The sequence below is a fragment of the Dermacentor andersoni genome, chromosome 7, assembly GCF_023375885.2.
Source record: "Dermacentor andersoni chromosome 7, qqDerAnde1_hic_scaffold, whole genome shotgun sequence".
Lineage (NCBI taxonomy): Eukaryota > Metazoa > Arthropoda > Arachnida > Ixodida > Ixodidae > Dermacentor > Dermacentor andersoni.
The window spans coordinates 78961633-78974274 of NC_092820.1; positions in this window are offsets into that span (position 1 = coordinate 78961633).

Genomic DNA, 12642 nt, shown 5'->3' on the forward strand with positions numbered 1-12642 from the left:
TCTGGGTGCATATTTCAGAGAATGGTGAAAGTAGTACCAAACCTTCTCACGCAAAATGCGCGCCTATCTCTTCTATTTAGGCCTTAATACAGTTGCCACATTTGATCAAAACAACTCACCGGAGAATTATGAAGAAAGCTTCGCTGGGCAGTGTCCTTCTAATACGGATTTATAATGTTGACACCAAACATCAAGGTGTTTCTTCCACGTAAAATGCTATGTCTCTCATACTTAAGTAATAAGGGAATGTTAAGTGTTTAAAGAAGCATCATAAATAACTTCGCGTGTTGAACTTGCAGACGTTCTTTTTAAGCAAAATTTATGAACAGACCGGGTGCATATATGCATTGCAAGACCAGTAGACCCCTTCAGCACTACATAGCTTGCGATATCCAAGTAGCAAATTTTCATGACTCACGCGGTTTCAAAGAAACTGCGGTCCACGCATGGCAAGAGAAATAATCCGAAATAACCGTCTGAAAGTACGGCTCAAGCCGCCAATACCCCAAGCACGCACCAAGAAAACGAGCGCGCGTGGCAGCCGAGCGAGCCGGAGCGAGCGAGGTCCTGGCTGTGATGTCGCTCGCGAGAGGGCGCCACTCCAAATTCTCGCCGCTAGTAACGCCATACTAATTCGCCCTTTCCAGATACGCTAGCGCCACCGCGCGGATGTTTTCGGTACCCGGGAAGGGGTGATGGATTTCCCGCTCACGCGGTTTCTGCATCTGTGTGGGCGTTTTGGTACTCTTCGATATGGAAAAAGAAAACAGTCGACGAGTGAAGAACAACCGCATGTGTAGTGTGCCACAATGCACAAATCATGCAGTATTTGGAAAAGTAAGCCTGCACCACTTCCCAAACAAAAAAAGAAACAGAGGAAGTTGGGGGCGGTCAAGCTCCGCATCGGGAAGCAAGTGAGCGAAGAAATGGTCGCATGTAGCGAGCATTTCAACAGACTTGTCTTGGAGGTACCTTGGTGAGTTTAACTGACTGTTGCTCAACGATTTCATGCTATTTTTGTGGCAAGCCCTTACGAAAGCCGGCTGAAGAGAAACGCCGTGCCTCCGCAAAAGATCCCGCTGCGGTCCCACGAAGCAAGAGCCAGACCTAGGGTTGGCCGAAGAACTCCCTCTACAGATTCCCAAAGTAAATTTAAGTACGCAATTGTGTCACCATTTATTAAGTTTTCTGCCTGCACTCGAGCTGTTTCGGCAAATACTCTGCGATGGTGCCTGACGCTGCGTCGCGAGCATTGCAAACTAGAGAACGTATTCCGCAACTGTTCTTATTCGTTTTATGCGAGAATGAGGCAGGCGGTCTATGCACCAGGCGCTTGCCGATTTTTTTTTTTTTCCGTAGTGAAAGGTGTGTACCAATCGGAGGTCGAGCGCACGCCTTTCTGATACTGTATTTTTGTTTGGCCTGAAAGCATCTCTTCTATAACAATGTTGCAAGAAACAAGGGCCATGGACTACGTACCTGAAGCGGTCATTGATGAAGAATGCGCATGCGAGCTTCCCTACAGCACGCGAAAACGCTAATCGTGCTGGAAACGGGGCGCGCTGGCACACCTCTTCGTGTCGCTGATATATTGTAAGTCGGCACTACTGAAATGTTTACGTGTTATCTGGCATCATCAACAAGCATTCCGCATCTAAGCCGGTGCATGGAGCCATTTATCTCGCTGATCTCGCCGTGAATGCACACAACGTTTACTTTATGCAGCGACACGGGAAGTACTGCGCTTTGTTTACATCCGAGCGCTACCGATTAACTGCTTGGTGTCAGTTCTTGTACATCGCGTACAGATTACAAAACGTAAGGAGAAATAGTGACCACTTATCTCGTCGTGAATGCACACAACGTTTACATTATGCAGCGGCATGGTGGTGGGGGGGGGGGGGGGGGGTGTTACTGCGCTTTGTTTACATCCGAGCGCTACCGATCAACTGCTTGGTGTCAATTCTTGTACATCGCGTATAGATTACAAAACGTAAGGATAAATAGTGACCTTTACGGTGCCGGTTACACTCCAGACTTGCACTTCTATATTATGCAGCGGGCCTCTCACGGCGCTTGTCTGCAGGCAGAGTGACTCGATCAGGACAGCCGCTCTTGTTGTCTCTCATATTCCACATCATACTATAAACCGTTTTTTCGCAGGCGCCGCCATATTGTGAGCGCAGTGGCGCCGCCTATGAGCAGCGCCATACTGGCTTGGGTGAAAGCGGTCTTTTGCATGGCAGGTGTACGCTCGGCGGTTGGTTTTGGCGTTTGTTTTCGCGGTCGTGCGGTCTGTTTAGTATGACGTGCGTCTTCTACGTGGTAAATGGTTCTGTGAAACGTGCTGGAGTGGTTTAAGGCGTGATGGCCGGAATTTCTGCTGGCGTTGAGGTGGACGGAACACGCAGCGCGATGTGTGCGCGCATATTTGAGCCTACGATCAGCTTAGATCAATTGTGTATTTCTGAATATTCCAATCACTAATGTTACCTTATTGAAGTATTATCCTGTATTTCTAAGCTGCGGTTTAGGAGCCATGAAACATACGCGACGATCGTTCTGTTACAATAGAAGCTGTGCTGTTATACTTTGACAAGCGTTCAAACTGTTCGCTGTAGGTTACATTGCGTGACTACTTGCATGGTTGGATGGATGAGGTTTCCACCCATGAATAAAATAGTTTTGGCTGGTAATAGCAGCATACCTTACAGTCTGAATTAAGCTTGTCCAGCAAAGCGACCGTTTACGAACTGCGCGAGCGTCCTAAGCAGTAGTAGGTGCTGGATTACAGATATATCTGTTCTATATAGCGCATGGTCCAAGCATACGGCATCAGCGGGTATATATTTATAAACGTTGTGCGGCGTTAGCCCGTTTTCTCTTGCTTTTTAGAGAAAGAGGATGATAACCGAATTTTTTTTTTCGGTTATGTTCGTTCATTTCTCTACCACGCACTGACTCTTATTACGGAAATTTTGCGCTCAAAAATAGCCATCGCATTCTTTTTATGCGAGCCCTCTCATATATTATGGCTGTATACAGGCCAAAAAGGCAATGCCGAAGCACACAGCTTATATATGTATCGTGCTGGCTCACCAACCGCAGTGATCGCTGTGTTGAACAGCGCCATGGGCCTCATGCAGCAAGGCTAGCGTAGACATAATTTCAAGCATACTAGACTTGAAATGCGTGAGAACGATGCCAGTGTACCACAAATATTTGATAGCGCCTGCCGCTCAGCTGTTTCGTGGTTGCCTCAGTTTGGCCGTGCAGGAGCACGCGCTCTTATGTTTTATGTTTTACTCCCTACGCCAATCGATCAGACAGTGAGCTGATTTACCATTTAATGCTGGTGATACAGAGACGCCGGTTTTCTTTGTTGAATTAAAATCGATATAAGCAAAATAGTAAACAACACATACACGTACCGCGACTGATAATGCGCGTACACCGCGGCTGATTATGCGCGTACACCGCGGCTGATTATGCGCGTCACATTTTTACGCCCCCAAGACATATTTCTGCCCACAGTAGTTACCGATGCACTGAAAGGCTTCCCTGACGACCTTATATGAACGAACATGGCGTAAATTTCACAAAGTACGATCTAAAACATCTCGAAATCGTTCCGCAGCACGCGACAGCAATACTTTCAAGCAGCGCCACGCCGGATCGCCCAAGCCAGAGAGGAGGAAAGGCTCTCCACGCGCCCTATCCTCCTCGCCCGATGAAACGGTCTACATGGCCAGCGTTAAACGTAGCCTCTCCATCTACAACACATCTCCGCGTTTCCTTAGCAATGTCAAGGATCGCGCTTAGAGATACCAGAGGCCCGTGGGCCGCCTGCTTCTGTTGATGCGCACGCTTTCGTATCGCCTCCATCACCTCTATCCCCGCCGAAACCCCGCCGAAACGAACGCGAGCGTTCAGCAAGGCTAGCTGGTACATATTGCGGGACAAAGCAGGAACTCGAACGATAAAGCGCCAGCCTGCAACTAACGTTTATTCCTGCTTGAGTCCAGTGTATTGGCAAATAGCCTGGAAAGAGAATCGCAAGTGGAAAGGAATCTGGACAATGTGATTACGTCTGATTTCATACTAAGTGCCACTGACCCTGCCGGCATTGCGGAGTGCGGTCGAGTTCGTTCACGCTCCGCCGCTGGATGCCCGCGCGGTGACGCAGTGGTCACGGTCGCTCCATTTGGTGATCGCCATGTCTGAAGGGGCAAGGTGCTCACTGGTGTTGTATAAGTCACGGGTCGCATTTGTCGTCGCGACGATAGATTGGATTTTTTGCAAGCACTGCTCCAGGAGAGCACATGTAACAGACAAACGGAGGCCACAGGAGAGCACCTGAGGTTATAATAAAGCAGGAGGTGCAGGATCTCCGGGGCACCCAAGGGGTAGCAGACGGATCAAAGCTGGAAGCAGGGTGGCCCGTGGGTTGGGGCAAAGAGGCCGAAGCGTGCGAGGGGGTGTTCGCATAAAAAAAATTGGCTGTCCGCGACAGCGGACAGCCGATCTTATACGCCCCTGGCACGCGCAAGCCTCTGCGAGCCGCAACCCACGGACCAGTCCGGGTTCTAGCTTTGGTGTCCTGGAGGCGTCACAAATAATGCGAAATTTTGACACGTTGCGTCAATTAGTAACAAACACGATTGGATAAATATAATTACGTCCAGCCGCCAACTCGCGACGCTAAGTTCAGCACTTGCGCGCCCCGCGACTTCTGCCGGCACGCCGAGGGACAAACGCATACAACACGCGCTAAGAAACTCCTCCGTAGTGCCTAGGCAGAGTCACATATTCAAGAGTCATATATATCGATGGGCTCGGGGGCACAACAGCCGCTTACCTGCGACGCCTTTTCATTCTGCAGCTTCTGCTCTGGTGTAGCCCTCCACCATGCGGCAACGGACGCGCTGGTTACATGCCGGAGGTCTCTAGGCTCCCGGCTTGGCCAGACGCAGAAAATGACCTTGATTTGCCACACCGGACGGATCGTACCCCACCGATATCGCGAGTGACTACTACATCGCCGCCCAATGCTCCGCTTCACGAGCCATCGCCTTGGCTCTCACAACTGCGCCCCCTGGTTCTGCCGATACCAAGCCACCAGATAACGTCGCATTTATCACAGGACTGTATAAGTGTGACACCGTGACTCGTGGCTTTCTATGGGCTCGGGAGCACGACAGCCATGTCAACAGCGGCTTACCTGCGACGCCTTTTTGCTCTGCAGGTAAGTTATCAGTATTCATTGTATGCATGGCGTACTCGCTATATGGCCCTTGTTGTGCTGCCGTGCCCACAGTGTTGTAATCATATTGCTTTCGATTGTACACGTGTCCTTCATCGATCACTAATGCTGCCAGGAAACGTCGAGTTAAACCCGGGCCCAAACACCCGTGCAAGCGAAACGCAAACGTCCGGTGACATAATGACAGTACTGACTGAAATTCAATCTGCACAAACTTCACTGATAAAGAAAATGAAATCCATGCAACGTAAGCTGACCCAGAGCGACAGCGCTACAAAGGACATTAAAGACCGTCTTGCCGAAATCGAAGAAGACTGCGCATCCCTGGTACCAATAAAGAACAAAAACAAAAAGTGGGCGATATCCGGACTCTTGCCGATCAAAATGCAAAAGATATCTCATTGACAAAGACCAGGCTGGATGACTCGGAAGAGCGAGCACGACGCTCAAACCTAGTCTTCTTTGGATTAACAGATCGCGAACGTGAAACGTGGGCCGAGTCAAAATCGTTAATAATAGAACTATGCCGTAAAGAAATAAATATAGCTGTTCAGTCGGTGGACATCGAACGTGCCCACCGTTTGGGCAAATTCAAGGCAAACAACAACAGACCGATTATTGTTAAACTTTATCATTTCTAAGTAAAGGAACAAATTCTTTCACAAGGTAGGAAACTCAAGGGCACTGAATATGGAATTTGAGAAGGTCACTCTCCTAATACTCTAACAGCTAGAAGGCGTTTAGCCGAATTCGCCAAGACACAACAGAAACAATTCAAGCTCCGACACGACAAGCTAACAATTGGCAACAAAGCTTACACGTTCAATCGTAACAGCCGAAAGGTTTTCCCTTGTACTTTATATCCCTAGGGCCGAGGAATGCTAACTACAAGAAGACTTTCTTTTCATTTGTATTTACTAACATTAGAAGCATTTTACCGAAGCTTGACGCTCTCAGTAATCTTGCCGACACAACATTGTCTGGTCTAATCTTAATTACTGAAACATGGCGTAACTCTACAATAGAAGACTCTTGAAATACTACCATTTTCCCATTATTTCAATATCTTCAGGCATGATCGAACTACCAAACGTGGTGGCGGCGTATTCATTGGCGCACGTAAGGACTTTCAGTGTGCTTAAATTAAGACATCGTCCTCCCTAGAAATTATGTTCGTCCTATATGTAGCGCCTCTTACCCACTCGCAATAATCGCAGTCTGCTATCGCCCCCCTGGTAATGATCCTAACTTTGCTGCAGAATTCCACGAAACATTGCGTTCGGTAACTGAATTACATCACCACTCTCCGATGTTGCTGTTCGGTGATTTTAACTTTCCCGCAATAAACTGGACTAACCTGACATCAACTTCGCAACACAGTACCGAAAGCGATTTTGTTAACTCATGCCTAACCTTTGGATTAGCGCAACCTGTCACTGAACCTACATGCCAAAGTTTTAATTCTTCTAGCATACTCGACCTCATTTTTGCTTCTTATCCTCACAAAGTATCTGCAATTACGCATCTGCCTGGTCTTAGTGATCATTCCATAATCCATGCATCGTACTCCTGTCAACTTACGCGTCCACAACCTACAAAGATAACCAAAGCGATCAGACTGTATGACAAAGGGAATTACTCGGCAACTAACTCGGAACTCGCACATTTTGCTCCTTCATTCCACACCAGTTTTTTTATGCGTTCTGTCGACACTAACTGGCTGCTTTTTAAAAACAAAATTCTCGATGTATTCGCAAGATACGTACCCGTTATCACCCTAACCGAAAAACAGTCATCCCCGTGGTTTAACATCACACTAAAGCGTCTTAACAATGAAAAGAAAGGCTTTTTCGCTCGGCTAAACGGTTTAACAACGCAAGCGCATCGAATAAATATAACCTTTCAGAAAAAGAATTCCAAGCTCTAGCCAATAAAGAAACGCGCACTTTTTTTTCGCAACCGCTGCCGACTATGTTAAAAAAAAAAGAAAACAATTCTGGAAGGTTATTAAGAGGAAGCTTTAGCTCGGGTGCTCCTATCTAAATACATGTAAAAGGAGAATTCGTTTTCTTGGCAATCACTGCACCAAATTTGATGAGGTTTGTTGCATTTAAAAGCAAAACTTAAATTCTAGTGATTGTTGGTCTCGAATTTTCGAGTTATTCGTCCTTTTTTTATTAAAAATTGACAAAAATCGAAAATTTTCAAAGAACCAAACTATCAAGTTTACAACTCTGTAACTCAATAACGAAAAATGATAATACAATTATGGGAATTGTATCTAATAGTATATCTAAAGCGGACAAAATTGATATGTTACACATGAATATAAAAAAAAAATTTAGTAATAGGGAAATACAACTGTTGCAGAACTCTTGTAACCAACGTAACAAATTCACGTAACATCTAAAATGACATATCGAATTTGTCCGCTTTGAATGATTTAATGGATGCCGTTTACAGAACCGCGATATCAGTTCTCTATGCAGAGCTATGAATTTGTAAACTTCGCGCTTCTATTTTTTTCAAACGGTCAAATATTTGAAAATCCTTGTAGGAAAATTCAAGCCCGAAATCGAAATTCCGCTTCCAACAGTCACTAGAACTTAACTTTCTCTTTCAAATGCAACAAATTTCATTAAAATCGGTGCAGGGGTTATTTCATAAAAACGTTTTTGCCTTTTACGTGCATTTGAATAGGCCGCGTCGGAGTTGGGCCCGAGCTAAAGCTTCCTCTTAACCCTAATAGCTCCCAGCCATTAGCCCTTTCTGCTGAACAAGACCATCGTATTCCCGATTGTGAAACTGCTGAACAGCTTAACCGTACTTTTTCTTCCGTCTTCCCAATTGAACCTGTCAACATATTACCTCGCTTCCCTTATTTGGATCATGCAGTCATGCCTGATATTACCTTTTGTCCTTACGGCATTGAGAAACTAATTGATTGATTAAGACTTACATCATCGTCTGGTGTCGAAGAAATAAATGCTAAAATGCTGAAAAACACCAAAACAAATGTGAGTGCGATTTTATGTGCTATTTTTCAGCAGTCATTGTCATCAGGAGTGGTGCCGGAAGACTGGAGAGTAGGCAACATTGTTCCAGTCCCCAAAAAAGGTCCTCCATGATTGTGCACTAGTTATCGTCCCATTTCACTCACCAGTGTTTGTTGCAAACTAATGGAGCACGTTATTTACTCTCAGATCGTAAACATTTTATATCCAATAACCTATTTCATCCTGCTCAATATGGCTTCCGTAAAGGTCTTTCATGTGACGCTCAACTAGCTTTATTTCTTCATGATCTAAGTTCTAACCTTGACTTGAACGTACCTGTTGATACCATCTTAGACTTTGAAAAGGCATTTGACAAAGTTTCACACCAACGGCTACTCCTAAAACTTTCCCGTCTCAAGGTTAATCCATTTGTACTAGACTGGATACGTAGCTATCTCACTAACCGGCAGCAGTTTGTATTTGCTAACACGCAGACTTCTAAACGATCTTCTGTACTTTCGGGCGTACCATAAGGCACAGTTCTCGGACCACTATTCTTTCTAATTTACATTAATGACCTTTCTACTGAGAACTCTTCTAATATTCGATTTTTCGCAGAGGATTGTGTAGTTTATCGACGCATAACTAACATTTCAGATATGGATTTGCTTCAAAATGACCTAAAACGCATTGAATTATGGTGTGAAGTATGGTTGAGGTCTTTAAATAGCAAAAAAAACCTCACTAATTTCTTTCCATCGCAGACAGCATCACCAATCAGGGAAATACACCATATACGACTTCGAAATCTCGTCCATTGACTCATATAAATACCTCGGCATAACCTTTTCAACTACCCTAACTTGGTGACATCATGTCATTAACTTAGCCAATGCCGCGAATCGAACCCTCAGTTTTCTCCGCTGGAACCTAAGACTTGCTCTCCCATCTGTAAAATTATTAGCTTATGTTACATATGTCCGGCCCTGAGTTAAAATATGCATGCTCTGTCTGGGATCCTCATCAACATAACCTATCTAATATACTTGAATCAGTTCAAGTATATTAGATAGTAAATAAGCCCGGCTTATTTACTATGAATATACTTGAACTGATTCAAGTATATTAGAATTCTTATCGTGCAAGCGTGTCTGGACTAAAAACCCGAGCCGGTCTTACTAATCTAGAATCCCGACGTCATATTTCTAGATTGTGTCTTTCTCACAAGTTCTATCATTCACCACTCCAGATTTCAGCTATATTACCAGCTCATCGTCAGTCCAGCCGCATTAACCATGCAAGAGCATGGGCGCTTAAGCTTCGCCTTCAAGAGTGTAAAGCGATAGCATTCAAAGATCCCTGGCTGTTTCTCACGCTTCCCGGAAACTGGAGCGGATGCAATCGTAATGTTTACCCGGAAACGCTGGCCGCGAACGCTATGCACGGATTCGGATTTTTTTGTAGAAACGCGGCCTCTTGCGTGGGCCACGATGCGGCGGAGGCGAGCGCCAGCCGGAGGTATTGCAAGGAACCGGGTGCGCCGCTCCGTGGCCCCCGAGACACGCGCGCGCCGGCGCGCGAACGGCGGACGCCGCGGCCCATCTGTGAATTGTAGAAACGCTGAAAAAAAAACGCGAGCTTTCGCGTAACAGAATTGTTTTCTCGTATAGTAAAATTACAATCCGAGTTGTGTGTATGTCTTAGTTTACTATTTCTTTCATATATTTTAGCTTGAGAATCTCAATTCGTTCAGTAAGTTCCTTGCGTCACATCATTGGGCTGGGTATGTGTGGTTCGAAAATATGTTTCCTGTAATGATGTCCGACGCTGGATTTTCGGCGACACGGATGTTAAAAGAGCCGGTGGGCAACGCGCAAACGAATGTCGCGGCGGCATTCTACGTCGGCGGCGCCCTGAGCGAAATGAGCGGCGGCAGTTGGCAACTCTGCCGACGGCGCCTCCCTATTTAGTCTCGGCGTCTTGACAGGCACAGAGTTTGTCGAGGAGGCTATGCCTTGCGTCATCTCACCTTCCTCCCTACAAGTCTAAGTAGCTTCCTTCCGGACCCATTCGATGCGAATGACGTTAAGACGTCCAGGGAAAACACGGGAAGGCGGGAGACGGAAATTCAAGACCATGAGCAAAACGAGAACAAGGTAAAAGCGGGAGCCAACATTTATCTACAAGTGGGCTTTTTCTGTGCACACGGCCGTGTCACTGGCCTTGTCGACAGCACTAATTTATTCTCATTTCTACATCCTCGCCGCTAACACACCTTCGGTCATTGCCGCATCCGCCTGCATTACCCCCTCTAGCCTTTAGGAGAACCTTACCTTGGTTATTTCAACCTCAGTTATCTTCAAAGTGTACTTCTTTAAGCAGTCACTCATAAGCCAATGAGCTCTTGCAAATGGCTGACACGTGCATTGCCTGTCATGATAGCCTTCCCGATGTAAAGATGCATATCACTTGCTGCGCGTGCTATTTTAGTTATCACTTGGGCACCTACGCAGGAGCAAATGAATCTACGTACAAAAAGAAGTCAGATGCCGCAAAAAAAAAAAACTTGGCAATGCACCACGTGCCGAACAACCAAGGCGCGAAGCAATTCTGATACCTCAAAAGAATCTGAGAAAGCAAAGCTCAACGTGGCGGATGAAATGGCAGACATTAATCTGAAACTAGGTTTGCTGATTACAGTGAAATAAAAGATAGACGTCATTGACAGCATCGAGCGCACTATTGATTGCATAGTGAATTCAGTGTATGTGTTGTCAAAACAGTACGATGAGATTATTATTGAAATGAAAAAAAAGAAAACTAGACAACAGCAAGCTACGAAGCAAGAAATCAACACATTGGGCCAAAATAGCAAGCGGCTCAATTTGGAAATCAGTGGGCTACCACATCATGCCGACGAAAATTTGCTTCAGAAACTAAAGTGCTTAGCAGATGACCTCAAGCTGCCACAGCTTTCAGCAACGGACATTGAAGCTGCGCACCGGCTGAGTGTTAGACATTCGCCTGATAAGACAGACGGTAGGGAAATTGACAGAACGGTTCCTGTGCTTGTTTTTTTTTTTCATCCCACCGTATCAGGGACGCTGGGCACGAAAAGAGATCGGAACTAAGAAAAGCAAGAATAAAAATCTTCATATATGAAAACCTTACTGCGTGGAACAAAAAGTTGTCCTGGAAGATGCGGTCGAGAGCCCCAGAAATAGTTTACGAGCCGCCGTGACCGCGTCTTGAGAATCGGCACAACGGACGATCTTGAGAGAATTCGATAACTCATCTTTACTCACCCTTTTTTAGAGCTTGTAAAGCACGATGGGCAGCTATTGCAACACTGTTTTTTTTTCAGGCATTGCAAGACGTTATGCAATAACAAACAACTTTCCCTGTTTCACTTAAATGCTCAATGTTTAGTGCACAAGAGTGATATAATCGAAATGATCATGGATTCACTAGAACACCGGTTTGATATTCTGGCTTTCACTGAAACTTGGTTTTCAGACAATTGCAGCCCTATAAATTTTTCACTGGATACAACTGCACTTCTGTATCTCGAAAAAAATACGAACGGAGGCGGTATTGCAATTTACGTCAGAAACAATGTACATTTCAACGTCATTTCAGAACACTCTTTGACAAATGATCATTACGAATCCATCATGTTTCGATCTGTCCGCACTATAGCAGTCGTGCATCGGCCTCCATCCGGTTCAGTTAGCGCCTTTATTGAATACCTAGAAAGTGTACTACAAAGTGTACTACAAATGCCTGTTGTTCTCAGTGGTGACCTCAATATTGATGTGATGTCTTTGGGCCCCAGCAAACAAAAGCTTCATGACTGTTTTCTTTCTTACGGCTACAAAAATGTAACACGCGTACTGACAATGATCACGGCAGCACGTCAATTCTTGCTTGACTTTTGTTTTATAAGTTCTGGCATTAACAAATTAAGAGCGGGTGTCTTAGTGTCTTCTGTTAGCAACCACTTGCCCATATTTATCGTTTTTCAAACAAGCAAGTTGCAACCCAGGTCATCTCCATGTACAACCATTACATACAGGAAAATTGACAATGCTAGCATTTTAGTGTTTTAGAGTTTAGTTTCTGTAATTAACTGAGACGAGGAACTGTGAACCAACGACTCCACGGCTGCATACGTCTTATTCATTAAAAAAATTAGAAACATTTATTGGGCCGTATGTCCCATCACTAAAATGAAAGAAAGTAACAAATCGCGTAAACAGTGGATTGACAGCACACTTTTAAAGAGAATACGACACCGAGACAAACTCTTCGCCCTATTCACAGAAACTAGGCGTACAGAATTTTTAGAACCGTAAAATATATCAAGAACAAACTAGGATTTGA